The sequence below is a fragment of the Hoplias malabaricus genome, chromosome 17, assembly GCF_029633855.1.
Source record: "Hoplias malabaricus isolate fHopMal1 chromosome 17, fHopMal1.hap1, whole genome shotgun sequence".
Lineage (NCBI taxonomy): Eukaryota > Metazoa > Chordata > Actinopteri > Characiformes > Erythrinidae > Hoplias > Hoplias malabaricus.
This window is the reverse complement of record NC_089816.1, coordinates 21,455,616-21,473,576: the sequence shown is the minus strand read 5'-3', so window position 1 is coordinate 21,473,576 and position 17,961 is coordinate 21,455,616.

Here is a 17,961-nt window from a genome sequence, read left to right as displayed (position 1 = left end):
AGCACTGCCACTAGTGAGCGCTCTAAGTGAATCTGCTTTACACACTTGAAAATCTTCGATGGGGAAAAGCCCAGAGTGGGAAAGTGGACTTCAGGGAGTTGGGATGGAAAGATTAATGAATTTGAGGCATCTGTGTTGAAAGAGTTTGGTTTGTTCTTCACTGCTGATAAACAGCTCTGTCTCTGGAGCTGATGCTGAATGAAATGAGATGGTGTATATTAGTCAGAAGGTTAGTGTATCGGGTTAGTGGACTTGCCCTACTTGTAGGGACCAGTGCATTACATTTTAAAGTGAAAACATTTAAAGGTAGGGTTAAGGTTAGGGTGTAAAGATTAGGATCAAACTAGTACTTATGGCAAAATTAATTATACGTTTTCACAAAACAAATTAAAAGACAATTTTAAAGGAACACTAGGTAAGATTTGATATATTAGCTCCTGGGCTCCCCCTAGAGTTGCAGACTGTAGTTTATGTTTACAGCTCTCTTCTGAAATCAAGAGAGTGGGTGAAGTAGGGTAGTAAGGCCAGAGTCTCTATTCTTCCATCTTACAAATCTGTGGAGTATCACGATGATGTTGAAGCTGGAGTTTTAAGGTAAATATTCTACCTACTCTTTTATAATCTTCTAATTGAGGTAAAGTTTCTATAGAGTGCAGCTGAAGTTGGGTCGGTGTTCCTGGGGTGAGCTGGATTCCAGTCTCTGACAAATGTCAGTGCTGACACTCATTGTCACTTTAAGGTTATGGCATTAAAATAAGTTACCGTAAATTACAGCAACATATATTACCAGTATTTTGGTGGTAGAAGAGATTTTAGTTCAAAGTTAGGGCAAGTTTTGCAGTGTAATATTTTTCCCGTTTTGGAGACACTGTGGTTTGTTTTGGTTTATTTGTAACTAAAGGCACACAGTGTTACGACTCCAGGTGAAGAACTTTATTAAGAGTTGGTCGGCTTCTCAAAGCCTCAGTAAACATGATCTGAGTAGATGTAATTGTGTATGTACAGGATCTTACGGCTCTGTGGTTGATATTAATGCAGTGAATCAATGTTTCTGTATTTTATAGCGTCTCGATGGTGTCTGAATGGGCCTCAGTGTGTTCTAGAGCCCCGCAAAAGAAAAGATAAAGCACCAGAGACGATAACGAGGCAGAAAACAAAAGTGCAGGATCTGAGTGTGTTGTTCAGAACGTGAGTCATCATACAGCGACATAAAAGAGAGAAAGAGAGAGAGAAAGAGAGAGTAAGAGACAGAGAAAGAAAGCGCCCTCGGCTAACAACCCCTCTTTAAAGCCAACTGTCTGAGGAGCTGTGAAAGCCCATTAAATTGCTTTTTAGACAATGGAGAGCGTGATGTTTCACCCTCTTTGTGTTACCGTATACAGTGCAGTGAAATTTTATAGGCACAGCAATCAATCCATATCATCTCAGCAGCAGAGAGGGAAGACGGCCCATTGTGGCACCCAGCCGTTTTTATAAATCAGCTCCAAATCATCCCCAGCTAACGGGGGACAGTCAGAGAGAGAGAGAGAGGTTTAAAAGGACAGAGATCTTTATTTATGTTTTGTTGTCTAGGAACACTGTGCTTCAGGTATAAAGACCAGGAGTAGACTCCACAGACAAAAATACAAAAATAATTCATAATTTAAACAGCCATAACAGGTTCAGCAGGTTGGCTGCTATCTGCTACAAGTCTTCACATATCTATATAATATATAGATGCCCCTTATAATGAGTGTATTCAACTACTTTAAAGGACACCCAGTAAATTATGCACAGTATGTACAATATTATCCCTAGAAAAGCATTACGACGTCTCACATCAGAATCAGACCTCATTAAAGTTTATGTGTCTGAGGGCTATCAAATCCTCACAGCAGTGTTCCAATTTGTAGCATAAAGACTTCCCAGAAGAGCAAAGGCTTTTACTGCCGCAAAGAGGAGCACCGTCCTGATTAATGCCTTTCGTCTCAGAAGGAGCAGCGGATGAGGACTGGGTGGCTGTGTTCAGTGTTGTTAATGCACTTGAGCTGAGAGATACTTTTCATTCTGAGGAGATTTTCCACTGGGATAAATTACAAAATAAAAGCAAATTCGTAAAATAGAAACTGTTACCATAAGTGAATCAAGCTGTGCCAAAATGAGACTACAATGCTGGAGCAGATTTATTGTAGCTCCTCCTGAAATCTCAGATCTCTGCAGAGGTTAAAGGATTATGGTTCCCATCGTTTATAAACAGTGAGCTCTTGTTAAACGCCTCGGTTTCTGCTCGTGGTGTTTATGTCTTATGGAGTGGCCTGTTGACAAAGCAAACACTTGCCGAGTTAAAACCCTCCAAATAGTTCAAATATTTATGCTACAAATACAGGCTAGCTGCTGTTGTGTTGTGGTGATGACAGTGATAGCTATTGTTGTGTTGTGGTGATGACAGTGTTAGCTGCTGTTGTGTCGTGGTGATGACAGTGTTAGCTGTTGTTGTGTTGTGATGATGACAGTGTTAGCTGCTGTTGTGTCCTGGTTGTGACAGTGTTAGCTGCCATTGTGTCCTGGTGATGACAGTGTTAGCTGCTGTTGTGGTGATGACAGTGTTAGCTGCTCTTGTGTCGTGGTGATGACAGTGTTAGCTGCTGTTGTGTCGTGGTGATGAAACTATTAGCTGCTGTTGTGTCCTGGTGATGAGAGTGTTAGCTGCTGTTGTGTTGTGGTGATGACAGTGTTAGCTGTGTTGTGTCCTGGTGATGACAGTGTTAGCTGCTGTTGTGGTGATGACAGTGTTAACTGCTGTTGTGTCCTGATGATGACAGTGTTAGCTGCTCTTGTGTCGTGGTGATGACAGTGTTAGCTGCTGTTGTGTCCTGGTGATGACAGTGTTAGCTGCTGTTGTGTTGTGGTGATGACAGTGTTAGCTACTGTTGTGTCCTGGTTATGACAGTGTTAGCTGCTGTTGTGTCCTGGTTATGACAGTGTTAGCTGCTGTTGTGTCCTGGTGATGACAGTGTTAGCTGCTGTTGTGTCCTGGTGATGACAGTGTTAGCTGCTGTTGTGTCATGGTGATGACAGTGTTAGCTGCTGTTGTGTCGTGGTGATGAGAGTGTTAGCTGCTGTTGTGTTGTGGTGATGACAGTGTTAGCTGTGTTGTGTCCTGGTGATGACAGTGTTAGCTGCTGTTGTGGTGATGACAGTGTTAACTGCTGTTGTGTCCTGGTGATGACAGTGTTAGCTGCTGTTGTGTTGTGGTGATGACAGTGTTAGCTACTGTTGTGTACTGGTTATGACAGTGTTAGCTGCTGTTGTGTCCTGGTTATGACAGTGTTAGCTGCTGTTGTGTCCTGGTGATGACAGTGTTAGCTGCTGCTGTGTCCTGGTGATGACAGTGTTAACTGCTGTTGTGTCATGGTGATGACAGTGTTAGCTGCTCTTGTGTCGTGGTGATGACAGTGTTAGCTGCTGTTGTGTCATGGTGATGACACTATTAGCTGCTGTTGTGTCCTGGTGATGAGAGTGTTAGCTGCTGTTGTGTTGTGGTGATGACAGTGTTAGCTGTGTTGTGTCCTGGTGATGACAGTGTTAGCTGCTGTTGTGTCCTGGTGATGACAGTGTTAGTTGCTCTTGTGTCGTGGTGATGACAGTGTTAGCTGCTGTTGTGTCCTGGTGATGACACTGTTAGCTGCTGTTGTGTCCTGGTGATGACGGTGTTAGCTGCTGTTGTGTCATGGTGATGACACTGTTAGCTGCTGTTGTGTCCTGGTGATGACAGTGTTAGCTGGTGTTGTGTCGTGGTGATGACAGTGTTAGCTGCTGTTGTGTCCTGGTGATGACAGTGTTAGCTGCTGTTGTGTCATGGTGATGACACTGTTAGCTGCTGTTGTGTCCTGGTGATGACAGTGTTAGCTGCTGTTGTGTCATGGTGATGACAGTGTTAGCTGGTGTTGTGTTGTGGTGATAACCGTGTTAGCTGCTGTTGTGTTGTGGTGATGACAGTGATAGCTGCTGACAGTGTTAGCTGCTGTTGTGTTGTGGTGATGACAGTGTTAGCTACTGTTGTGTCCTGGTTATGACAGTGTTAGCTGCTGTTGTGTCCTGGTTATGACAGTGTTAGCTGCTGTTGTGTCCTGGTGATGACAGTGTTAGCTGCTGTTGTGGTGATGACACTGTTAGCTGCCGTTGTGTCCTGGTGATGACAGTGTTAGCTGCTGTTGTGTCATGGTGATGACAGTGTTAGCTGCTGTTGTGTCCTGGTGATGACAGTGTTAGCTGCTGTTGTGTCATGGTGATGACACTGTTAGCTGCTGTTGTGTCCTGGTGATGACAGTGTTAGCTGCTGTTGTGTCGTGGTGATGACTGTGTTAGCTGGTGTTGTGTTGTGGTGATAACCGTGTTAGCTGCTGTTGTGTTGTGGTGATGACAGTGATAGCTGCTGACAGTGTTAGCTGCTGTTGTGTTGTGGTGATGACAGTGTTAGCTACTGTTGTGTCCTGGTTATGACAGTGTTAGCTGCTGTTGTGTCCTGGTTATGACAGTGTTAGCTGCTGTTGTGTCCTGGTGATGACAGTGTTAGCTGCTGTTGTGTCATGGTGATGACAGTGTTAGCTGCTCTTGTGTCGTGGTGATGACAGTGTTAGCTGCTGTTGTGTCGTGGTGATGAAACTATTAGCTGCTGTTGTGTCCTGGTGATGAGAGTGTTAGCTGCTGTTGTGTTGTGGTGATGACAGTGATAGCTGCTGACAGTGTTAGCTGCTGTTGTGTTGTGGTGATGACAGTGTTAGCTACTGTTGTGTCCTGGTTATGACAGTGTTAGCTGCTGTTGTGTCCTGGTTATGACAGTGTTAGCTGCTGTTGTGTCCTGGTGATGACAGTGTTAGCTGCTGTTGTGGTGATGACACTGTTAGCTGCCGTTGTGTCCTGGTGATGACAGTGTTAGCTGCTGTTGTGTCGTGGTGATGACAGTGTTAGCTGCTGTTGTGTCCTGGTGATGACAGTGTTAGCTGCTGTTGTGTCATGGTGATGACACTGTTAGCTGCTGTTGTGTCCTGGTGATGACAGTGTTAGCTGCTGTTGTGTCGTGGTGATGACTATGTTAGCTGGTGTTGTGTTGTGGTGATAACCGTGTTAGCTGCTGTTGTGTTGTGGTGATGACAGTGATAGCTGCTGACAGTGTTAGCTGCTGTTGTGTTGTGGTGATGACAGTGTTAGCTACTGTTGTGTCCTGGTTATGACAGTGTTAGCTGCTGTTGTGTCCTGGTTATGACAGTGTTAGCTGCTGTTGTGTCCTGGTGATGACAGTGTTAGCTGCTGTTGTGGTGATGACAGTGTTAGCTGCTGTTGTGTCCTGGTGATGACAGTGTTAGCTGCTGTTGTGTCCTGGTGATGACAGTGTTAGCTGCTGTTGTGTCATGGTGATGACAGTGTTAGCTGCTCTTGTGTTGTGGTGATGACAGTGTTAGCTGCTGTTGTGTCGTGGTGATGAAACTATTAGCTGCTGTTGTGTCCTGGTGATGAGAGTGTTAGCTGCTGTTGTGTTGTGGTGATGACAGTGTTAGCTGTGTTGTGTCCTGGTGATGACAGTGTTAGCTGCTGTTGTGGTGATGACAGTGTTAACTGCTGTTGTGTCCTGATGATGACAGTGTTAGCTCCTCTTGTGTCGTGGTGATGACAGTGTTAGCTGCTGTTGTGTCCTGGTGATGACAGTGTTAGTTGCTCTTGTGTCGTGGTGATGACAGTGTTAGCTGCTGTTGTGTCCTGGTGATGACACTGTTAACTGCTGTTGTGTCCTGGTGATGACAGTGTTAGCTGCTGTTGTGTCATGGTGATGACAGTGTTAGCTGCTGTTGTGTCGTGGTGATGACAGTGTTAGCTGCTGTTGTGTCCTGGTGATGACAGTGTTAGCTGCTGTTGTGTCATGGTGATGACACTGTTAGCTGCTGTTGTGTCCTGGTGATGACAGTGTTAGCTGCTGTTGTGTCGTGGTGATGACAGTGTTAGCTGGTGTTGTGTTGTTGTGATAACCGTGTTAGCTGCTGTTGTGTTGTGGTGATGACAGTGATAGCTGCTGACAGTGTTAGCTGCTGTTGTGTCCTGGTGATGACAGTGTTAGCTGCTGATGTGTCCTGGTGATGACAATGTTAGCTGCTGTTATGTTCTGGTGATGACAGTGATAAGTAATGATGCACTGTGATGATAGTATAGTTATCTTCTTGTTATGTGATGGTGTGTGTGTGTTAGCGGCATGTACGGTGTTGTAGGTCACATCTCTGTCACTGTGTCCTATCATTTTTGGTTCTGTAGTAACGAGGCCGGTCATTACCGTGTTCCTGTAGCTGTTAAAAGGTCGGCGCCATGTTTTAATTCTGGCCTCGAGGCCCTGTTTGACCCGAGGGTCGAGGAGGAAATCACTTAATCATTCTGCTCAGAGAGGGAACTCGAAAGGGCACAAAATAACAGCCTCTCTGAGGTTTAGTACTCTGTTTTTCAGTGAGGCCCTCCCCCCTCCAAGAGGCCCACACTCCTTTTGTTTGTGTATCTTTTTCAGGTTCTTTTTTAGTTTCTTTTTTCTTTCATGCGCAGGTCGAGAGATTACAGATCAAAGGTGAGAGAGGTAAGTGCTCGGCAGGCGATTGAGAGCTAAGCTTCGCTGCGTTCTGGGAAATTACTCTCCCTCCCTCATCCCACAGGCGTCCAAACACTTCCAGCACTCTCCTGAGTTTTCTGCCACCTCCAAATAAATTGGACCAACGTCGTATTCCCTTGACTCTAAAGCAGATCCTGGTCCTCTCCGGCCGGTGACCAGGTTTGACATTTCTTCAGCAGCTGTTTACGCTCCATTTAGACGAAAAGGAAGCAGCCTGCAGGCTATTTCACACCAGTCCAACTCATGACAGAAATTATTTAACCCTTAGAGGTCACAGTTATCTCCACGGAAAATAAAATGTCCATACTGATTATTCCTTACGTGTACATCACTGAAACGAGAAGAAAAATAATTTACATTTTCAATTTCACATCACATCTCAAATATTTCACACCAAAAATCTATTAAATATTTCTTCTAATAACAATTTTATTGATTATTGTTGTTATTGTTATTGCTAATCATTATTTGTTTTATAAATGTTTAATTTATTGAAAATTATCATACAATTTTTTTTTTCTGTTAATATGTGTAGATTCACAGAGATATACATAAAGCAAGACTAAAGTTTATCCAAAAAAGGGAAAGAAAATATAGAAAATAAATAACTAAATTCAAAATAAATAAATAATAAAGAATATAAATAACTAAATAGATCAATAAGTCAAGAAAGGACAACATAGTCAAAAAATGTGTTATTCAACGCACATCACTGCACGTATCACAGTCCAGAGAGAAGTATACTCCCTATTGTACAGTGGGAACACTCTCTGGACTGTGATTCGTGCAGTGATGTATGTTGAATAAAGCATATTGATGAAATTGGAGAAGGGAACTCAGAGAGAATAGTCACTGCATCTAAACGGGAACTTGAACAGAAACAACACTAAACAACTCCAGTTACAAATGAGTTTCTGTGGTAATTCAAACAGTGTATAAAAACTTACAAACAAGTATAACTTCAGCTGCTGACAAACTACAGTCGGTTTTGTTTCTTCAAACTTACCATTCAACCTTAAAAGATGCTGAGCTTCTGAACATAAACAAATGAGAGAACTGTGTTTTCCCACAACTGTAGACTTTGCCTTTAAAATAGTTGTTATTTTTTTAGTGAAGTAACCATTCTGTACCTGGAGAAGGTCTCAGCATTTCAACCTGGACTAAACCTGGAGAACTAAACCTGGAGAAATCCTGTGTATTCCTTGCACTGTAATTTCAGGGAACTTCTTGTGGCGGCCTAAAACCCCATAATGGAATACAACAGTGCATTATTCTGATTTGATTTCCTAAGGGAAGCTCATGAAGATTAATGATTTTATTTCCTGAGCTCCTACACTTCTACCACTCTTGTGCTTTTTCGTTATTCAATTTGACTCCTCCGGGTAGACAATGTCATTTAAAACATGCATGACGTTCGAACCCAGGGCCTCAGTGCTGCTTTGTTGATATTATTCATCTTGATAACCAGGCAATTTAGCTGTTATTTATATCCCACAACTCAGGTTTTAATTCACTGAGTGATGCAGTGGTATTTTTAGAGCTTTTAGATATTATTTTTGTGTCTGAGAAAGAGGGAAGAGACTGTTGTGATTTTAAAGCTTTGTTAAACACTTCTGACACAAAACACTCTCAGGAGGAATAACTACACAAGTTACACCGATTACACCGTCATCAACCTCTCCGAAAAGGGAGAAGAGGATCTGAAGGAGTTCCTGTATGCTGTCATATTAACCATGGTTTGGAATCATTCAAACATTACACAATGCTTTGTTTTAAGTAGAAAAAAAAGTACATAAAATGAGTGAACTCTAAAAAACATATTTAAAGTGTGCTTAAATTAGTATTAAAATATATAATAAAAATAAAAGAGGGCTCATTTTTGTATTTCTGATTTTTGTAATTTCACAATTTATTTTTTTTTAAATTAAATTTGCCAGTCCATCTTAAATGCACCATTTAAGGTGGAAATGCAAATTCGAAGAAGAAGCCAACTTCAATGCCGTTGTGGTTCCAGCCTGAAGCCCAGTTGCTCTGTTGCTCTACTGTCATTTTCATTTTTCCTTCACATGATTTTCATGCTCAGGTTCATGTTATTGAATGACTGACATTGCCAAGCTAGAAAGTGAGTGAGAGAGAGAGAGAGAGAGAGAGAGTGAGAGCGAGAGAAAAAGACTGAGAGAGAGAATCCTGGCCAGTGTCAGTGTCCTCTAGCAATTTCTTGGCATTGTACATTGGTTTGGGCCATGTTTGGATGAGATAATGATGCAGCTGTGGGTTAATTACCCTCCATATACTCAGAAAAGCCCCGCCCCATTCTGCCCCACCACTGTTTGTCCCCCTCCAACCACGTAGTGAGGCCAAACAACAGCAGATGCCACCTCTCCTCCGGCGGCAGGTCCTCATTGTGTTTGGTCAAGGAGGAGGGGCTCAGTGAAGCAGGCTCAGTGCGGGCTTTGGGTTTGTGGGCAGAGGGGGGCGCAGGAAGAGGAGGAGGGGGCGTGGTGGTAATCAGGGGCAGGTCGCTCTGGCATGATCTCCGTCACTAACCGCCCTCTGCCTCTGACATTGGGCTAGCGATCTGCTCAGAAACTCAGAGTCATTTAAATGCTAATGCTCACACAGTCACAGTGTATAACACAATTACAGCCGCTAGAGCTAGCCGTTCTCCACTGGTTCTGATGTGTCCTGATGGGTTCTGTAGACACTGAAGTCACCATGCAGATCATCATCATCAGGAAATTGCCTGGTTAGATCAGAGCTGCTGCAGCTACTTATTTACATGGAGGATCCATTTGGGGGTGCCCTCTGAAGCCTGCGAACATGAAGTAGCTGTGGTGACTTCCCAAAGTAGTCCCTCTTCAGGAAGTTGGTGGAGCACTGTCACAGCTCTGTTAGCTGTGCAGCCATACCTCGCCTCGTTAATGACCTCAGAATCTGTTTTGCACACATTTAAAGGTCCATTAAGATCAAATACACAGCTTTTTTGGAACATTAACCATTTTCACTGCTTCATCTCTGCTGCACTGAGGTGAAAAAAAAGCTCATCTCACTGTCATTTCAATAGACCCGATGTTATTGTTTGAAGAACCCCCCAACACACACACATACACATACACACAAATCTGACTGGACCTTAGTTGAAAAAATGAACTAGAAGGAAAAATGGGATATGGGCCTTTTAAACAAAGGAGATGTTCACGATTTTAATTCAATACACTTTTTATGAAGAAAATTTTGCCTCCCTATTTGCCAGCTCTCTGGTCTATTAGAGCAATGGAAAAATGTCCGGTGTTTGTACGCAGCACTAGCTCTGTAAATGTGTCTCGGTCTGAACGGCCTCAGGAGCTCTCCTATTGCTCACTGAGCCATGGCTGAGTAAATCTATCTGGAGGCATTTTGATGGTGGAGAGACCTCCGAACATTGCAATGCATGAAATGAATTGAGGGTGTTGCTCTATTCCTGCTCCACATGTGGGTAATATTGATTTACTTGTGCTGTTACAGTTACATTACTTAAGACTTTAACTGACTCTAAATTTAGATTTAGAACTGACTCTAAATTCAGAAAAAGAAATGAGGAAGAAAGTGCAACAAAACTAAAGAGCTCAAGTTACAAAATAGTTTCTGTGTTAATTTAAAGCATGAATTAAAATTTGCAAACCAACTTTGAACATGAACAAGCTAAAACTGGCATTAAACACATGATTCCACCTTAAAAGATGTGGATCTCCTGAATGAAAACAAACAAAAAAGGGAGTTTGTTTAGCTGTGAAAACAGTAGTTCAGAATCATCTACTTTGCCTTTGATTTGAATGAACATGGTCCCTCTCCCCTCACCGAGTTCTAGTGTGTGAACATTGTCTCCAGTTACTGTACGCTGAGCGGGCCTTATATTCTCAGACAAAAACAAAAAGCCGTTCTGAGTTGATGGCACACGGCACATTAGGCAGCAAGACAGATCACTCCTCAGGTGAGAGCGCGACGTGTGGCGGCAAATCCGTTTTTCATGCTGTCTGCCACGCAAAAAAAAAGTGAAGAAGAAACAAACAAAGTCATCTCACCAGGGACTAATTCACCATGAAACCCAGTGCGGAGAAGCAGCTTATTCTCTGCAGCACACTCCGCCCAAATATCACACAGAAACAAGAGCATCTCTCACCGAGCGATCAAGGGTAAAACCACAGCATCTCCTGATCGAATCAGGTGAAGAGTGAAGAGAGAAGATGGATGGATGTTGAACGACAAAAGGTTTTACAGAGAAGGCTTATTCACCCCAAATATTGATATAAAACAGATTTCTGGAGTAAATGCCAACGCACAAACTGTGAAATTAGTCAGTCTGATCTTTTAAGCCAGAAAACATGGATTCTGAATTAACTGTTCTGATTTTGCTCTGCTTCTGACATCAGCAGGGGAACTGCTCCACAACCCACTGGACCCACGTTTATGTGAGAGGTCAAAGATGGGGTTACACTTCATAATACAGACTCAGCAAGAGTGGAGAAACATGAGAACCAAGCAAAAACGTAGTAAACAGCAGCAGATAAATTGGAAAACCGAACAAAAATGGAGTCAGAGCTTTCTCCTCCCTTCATTCAGGTTTGTGTCAGAGTGAAAAAAGTGAACAGAAGTTGTCTTTATCTGGCGAGAGCCCGGACGGTGATAAGCACTTTAACCTAAAAGCTCTTAATTCTTCATTGTAGGTGGGAGCCTGAGCTCTGAGGAACTCGCAGCAGTCAGAGTTAAGAGGATCGTCTTCAGTGTTATCGTGGTCTTAGAAGACTAAATATTACACAAACCTCTCTTTCATAATGAACAATAACATCATAAACACTTTTATTATTGTGAAAATTCAGGCTAATACTCATGAAAGTGTTTGAAACAAGTTGTTTTTTCTGTTTTTACACCATGAGAACACCTGAAATATCTGCTTTCTGTTGAGTTTTATTATTATGTAGGATATTATTGAACTATATTCTTCACAAAGCCCGCAAAAATTTTCCAGAAAGGGCAGCTTCCCACAATTAAAAATGAATTTATTTAAAGAAGAATGAACAGACAACTCACTTCTCATCGACCAAAGGCCAAAGTTCACCAAGTAGGGTGTGGAGAACAAGTGGATCAGGGTCATGTTTGAGTCCGGAGAACATTAAAGGAGTTTGTGGGCAGTGCAGTGGCGCAGCAGGTAGTGTTGCAGTTTGGTGTGTTCTCCCTGTGTCCGCGTGGGTTTCCTCCAGGTGTTCATGTTTCCTCCCACAGTCCAAAAACACACGTTGGTAGGTGGATTGGCGACTCAAAAGTGTCCGTAGGTGTGAGTGTGTGAGTGAATGTGTGTGTGTCTGTGTTGCCCTGTGAAGGACTGGCGCCCCCTCCAGGGTGTATTCCCGCCTTGTGCCCAATGATTCCAGGTAGACCCTGGATCCACCATGACCCTGAACTGGATAAGCGGTTACAGATAATGGATGGATGGATATTAAGTTGTGTGGGTAGTGTCACTGACACTTGTCGTGTCAGCCCCCACCTCAAGTTACTGAGAGTGTGGAGGGTAGTGTGTTCTCCCAGTGTCTGCATGGGTTTCCTCCAGAACCACTGAGACCCTGAACTGGATGAAGCACTTAAAGAAGATGAATGAATGGATGAATTATTTAATGAATATAGGGCTGGTTTCTCAAACAGGAATTAACTTTAAACCTGGACTATATGTGGTGTAGTCCAGGACTAGGCTTAATCTCTGTTGGATAAACCAGCCCTGTATGTGAGGCTCATTCTTCATCATGTTCTCATATTCATACGGTGACTTTGGCTTGATTCCATAAGTATAAAGAAATGTACTATAATTTACAGTTCTTTCTCTCTAAAGCTACAGAACTAGAGGCCAGATTACTTTCAGTTAAACTCAAACAAGCTGGCCATATTTCACCTGCGATTTAATCAAAGGCACTCACTGACACAGAGGAAAAGTGCACAGATAGAAAACTGGAACTCACTTGAACTCTTTCTCTGTGAAATCTGGATTTTGCAGCGTCTGCATCTTTTACAATCAAATATAAAAGTAAGAGGAGCCCCAATCAATTGATCCCCGTCCTTATGAAAATAATTACCTTGCTGAAAACAATTTCAGCAGGCCGCAGTGGATGCGTGTACTCGATCTCCGGGTTGTCCTTGGCATCCTCGGTGAGGCACACAATTAAAGCGTTTTCTCAGGATAAATTCCCTCTGCCTTTCACGGCATTCTTCATCCTTATCCTCCAGCTCAGCCTCTGTAATCCTGCCTCAGGAGAGAGAGAGGGAGAGACAGACAGAGAGAGCGAGTGAGAGAGAGATACACACCAACAGACAGACAGAGGAGGCAGCATTGTAAAGACTACTCTCATTTCATTCAGTTTAACGCTCTCCTGACTCGATGAGAACTATGGGAATATTGCTAAGGTTCATTACTCTGAGCAGGTGCAGGAGTCATATACATTGAGAGAGAGAGAGAGAGAGAGAGAGAGAGAGAGAGAGAGAGAGAGAGGAGACAGAAAGACAAAGACAGAGATCCGTCAGGACACGGTTGAGTGTGCCTTGGGCGATCCGACCCTGCAGGACCTGCTGACGAAGCCCATCGCATTTCGTCGCTGATGTGAAACGGGTTTAATGAGAGTCTGGCCTCACGCTGACCATAAGTGCCCAATATTCATTTTGTAAAACTGCATCATTCATTGTTGAAGGGGTGGTGAAAAGGTAACTGAACATCTGTGGATGAGAGGAGATGAAGTTGCCGAACACTAGAGGGAGCAACATTATAATCACCACCTTCACCACCACACAAGCTCCAACAGTTCAGCGCCGTCCGGCAAACAAGTCCAACACAATGCAGCGAGGCCTTTTCGAGTCTTGGTTCCTCTCATTGGTTCTACCTCTTAATCTGTGGATGTTCTCCTTTTGAGTATTGATCTTTCTCTGTGCTTCTTCATGTGGTTCTGAGGAGGTTCTCCTTTTTAGTCTTGGTTCCTCTATGTGGTTATTCTCAATCTCAGTTCCTCTCACAATCCTCTGATTCTTGAGAGGTTCACATTTTTATTCTTGGTTCCTCTCAGTGTGTTAGGGGCGCGGGGTGTGGACAGACGGGGGGCGGACGCAAACGCTTAGAACACAGACTTTATTTACAAGAACAAACACAAACGAACCAGAGGGCATGAAACGAACAAGGGAAACGAGCAAGAGAAACGAACAGGAGAAACGAAGAACACGAAGGACGTTACAAACCATACGAAGACCACTGAACAAGGCGTGAAACAAGGAACAAGGTACAAGAACCTAGGAACAATGAACGACCCCAGGAAGTGAGGGAAGGGGACTTAAATACGATAACAAATGAGAAACACCCGAAACGGAGCACAAGGGAAAAGACGAGGAGGCGGGGCATGAACATAAACAAAACCAAGCCATGTGCTGAGAAAGGAAAACAGACTAAACGGGACGTGAGTGTGACAGATGCCCCCTCCTGAACGCGCAACTCCCGGGGCGCGTAACCTAAACCCCCCAGAAGCTGGCGCAGGAGGGAGCACGGAAAACAAGACAGACTAGGAAAACAAGGAACTATAGGAGACAGGACTCAGGACGGGAACAGACACGGGAAATGGAGCTGTGAACAAGGGACTAGACAGTAACGGACGCTGGACAGAACTAGAGTGGGGACAGAAGACAGAACTAACAGGGGATGGGACCTGGGACTGGAAAGGACTACACTGAACAGGAGTGTTTACATGAGACTGGACGAGAGTGGACAAATGTGACTGGACGGGGTGCTTAACATTGGGCAAGACACTGGAAGGTAACAAGGACTGGATGGGAGACAGGACAGAGGGTTGAAACGGGGATTGAGGCAACACAGGAGCAGAGACAGGGGACTGAAACAGAGACTGGACAGGTGCTGAGACTGAGGACGGATACTGGAAGTGAACAGGGGACTGGACAAGAGACCGGACAGAGGGTTTACGTGGTGACTGGACAGGGCTAACAGGGGACTGGACAGGACTAGGCAGGGGAACAGGTACTAAGACGTTTACAGGGACAGAGACAAACACCGTGACAAGGACAGGAATCAAAACCGACGCAGACAAGGGTACAGGGACAAGCACAGAGACAGGAACTAGGACAGGGACAGACAGGGGAATCAAAATAACATGGGGGTGCCCAGGACTGGCGAATTTCTGTGGGGTAGTCCGAGGAACCAGCCTGGGCACAGTTCTGGGATTGGCCCCGAAGTCCTTGGGGACGTCTTACGGGTACGACCGGAAGCGGCCGTATCTACAGTCACCGGGGCAGACACGACCGTAGCAACAGTCTCGGGGGCAGGAACGGCCGTTGAAGCCACCTTCTCGAGCAGAGGAGCGGCTGGCTGGGCCGCTTTCACGAGCAGAGGAGCGGCTGGCTGGGCCGCTTTCACGAGCAGAGGAGCGGCTGGCTGGGCCTCTTTCACGAGCAGAGGAGCGGCTGAGGGAGCCGCACTCATGGAGACTGGAGACCCTGCGACGACGTCCACAGAGACAGGGGAACCTGCAGCGACGACGTCCACGGAGGCAGGGGAACCTGCAGCGACGACGTCCACGGAGGCAGGGGAACCTGCAGCGACGACGTCCACGGAGGCAGGGGAACATGCGGCGACGACGTCCACGGAGGCAGGGGAACCTGCGGCGACGACGTCCACGGAGGCAGGGGAACCTGCAGCGACGACGTCCACGGAGGCAGGGGAACCTGTAGCGACGACGTCCACGGAGGCAGGGGAACCTGCAGCGACGACGTCCACGGAGGCAGAGGAATCTGCGACGTCGTCCACGAAGGCAGGGGAACCTGCGACGTCGTCCCTGGAGACAGGAGAAACTGCGACGACGTCCACGGAGGCAGAGGAATCTGCGACGTCGTCCACGGAGACAAGAGAAACTGCGACGACATCCACAGAGGCAGAGGAATCTGCGACGTCGTCCACGGAGACAGGAGAAACTGCGACGACATCCACGGAGGCAGAGGAATCTGCGACGTCGTCCATGGAGACAGGAGAAACTGCGACGACGTCCACGGAGGCAGAGGAATCTGCGACGTCGTCCACGGAGACCTTAGAGGCGGGCGTCATGCTCACAAAGACAGGAGAGGCGCGCGCCGCGTTCATGAAGACAGGAGTTTGTGCTGCTCGCCGGGCTCGCGCTGGAGCCGTAAAGAGCTTAGGGGGTTTAACGGGCGCACTCATGGGATCCCCTAGAGGTGCGCCCCTGTTAGCCTCACCTCCGTCATCCTGAGGCTGAAGGCTAACAGCCCCTACCCTTAACCCCCCCCCCCCCCAAAAAATTTCCCCCGGACCTGAGGGGGTAGTCCTCGGGAATCGATCGGGAGAATCTGGCTCTCAATAGTTCGCTAAATGTCTCCACTGTGATATGCTGGGCTCTCTCTCCCAGCACTCGATCAGCCCACTCCAATGCTCTCCCTCATAAACATCACTTGGATAAATTCATGTGGCGCTGGAACAGTCAGGTAGTTAAGGTACAGTTGGCACTGAAGCAGGAAACCCTCAACGTTTGAAGTCCCCTCAAACTCGGGGGGAACACCCATATGGGATTGCAGGGCAGCAGGTTGATCGCCCACCTTTGCCGCTAGAGACTCCTGTACTCTCCTGAACGCCTCGTGGAGAAAATAGTCCGTGCTAGCTGCATCCATGTGTAGGTCGTTCATTCTGTTAGGGGCGCGGGGTGCGGACAGACGGGGGGCGGACGCAAACGCTTAGAACACAGACTTTATTTACAAGAACAAACACAAACGAACCAGAGGGCATGAAACGAGCAAGGGAAACGAGCAAGAGAAACGAACAGGAGAAACGAAGAACACGAAGGACGTTACAAACCATACGAAGACCACTGAACAAGGCGTGAAACAAGGAACAAGGTACAAGAACCTAGGAATAATGAACGACCCCAGGAAGTGAGGGAAGGGGACTTAAATACGATAACAAACGAGAAACACCTGAAACGGAGCACAAGGGAAAAGACGAGGAGGCGGAACAAAGGCGGGGCATGAACATAAACAAAACCAAGCCATGTGCTGAGAAAGGAAAACAGACTAAACGGGACGTGAGTGTGACACAGTGGTTATTTTGATTCTTCTCAATCATTCATCCTCTTATTGAAAGACATGTTCTCCTGTTTGGACTTGGATTCTCTTGAGTGGTAATTTTGAGTCTTGGTCCTTCTACATGGGTCTCCATATAGTTGTAATGGATTTCCCCCTTTCGAGTCTTGCTTCCACTCAGTGATTATTTTGAGCCTTGGTCCTTCCTCTTAATCTGTTTATGTTCTCTTTTTGAGTCTTGGTCCTTCTCTGTGCTTCTTTGTGTGGTTCTAAGGGCTTTCCCCCTCTCTAAGTCTTGGTTCCTCTCTGGTCCTCTCAGGCCCTCGTACCTCAATCATCTCAATCATTCATCATCTTATTATGAGGGAGGTTCTCCTTTTTGGACTTGGCTCCTCGAGTGGTAATTTTGGGTCTTTTTTTGCCTCAAGTGTCCTGCCTCTCATTCTGGGAAGGTTCTGCTTTTCTTGGTCCCTCTCTGTGTGTTTCCATATAGTTTCCCTCTTTTCAAGTCTTGGTTATCCTTTGTGGTTCTTCGTGTGGTTTTGATGTTTTATTTGTTTTTGAGATCTTACTGAGGCTTTGTCCAGAGTTGTTCTTCCTCTTGTCTAAGAGAGGTTCTCTTGGTTCCTGAGTTTGATATTTCTAGTCATTGATTTTACTGATAATTTGTCTTTCCAAATACACTGAGAATAAATTGTGTTTTGTCTGAGTCGGCCCCCAGTCTTTACCATGTTCGTGAAAGACTCATGGATCCTGAAAACTCCACTAAGACTAACTTCCGAAAAGTGTTTACGATTAAATACAGATTCATCTCAGAAACAGAAAATAACCACACAGCAACAAAACCTAGTCTCTGAGGAGCAGCGAGGACTTGAACTGGAATTTCAGCTATATATCTTTAGAGTTAATGCATTCAGGTCATTCATTATGTACAACAAAAGGCCTTATGAATATTCCCGAGGCCTGAGGTCAGTCCTCCAGCTGCTGGGTAATTATTTTGATTCTCAGGAGATGTTTTTGGTGCAGAATAACCTCAGCATTTAGTCTTCGTCATGAGTCTCTGGATTCTCAGAGCTGTGCATAGACTCGGTGTCTATTGAACCGAAAGGAGAGGAGCATAAATTACCAGCATTGGATCTTCATTCTGGTGGCCGTTTTTTGTTCTGAAAGCCTCTTGCTTATCACCCTCACACTTACATCCCTTTTCTTGCTTTTTTGACACCTCCAAGTCCTAA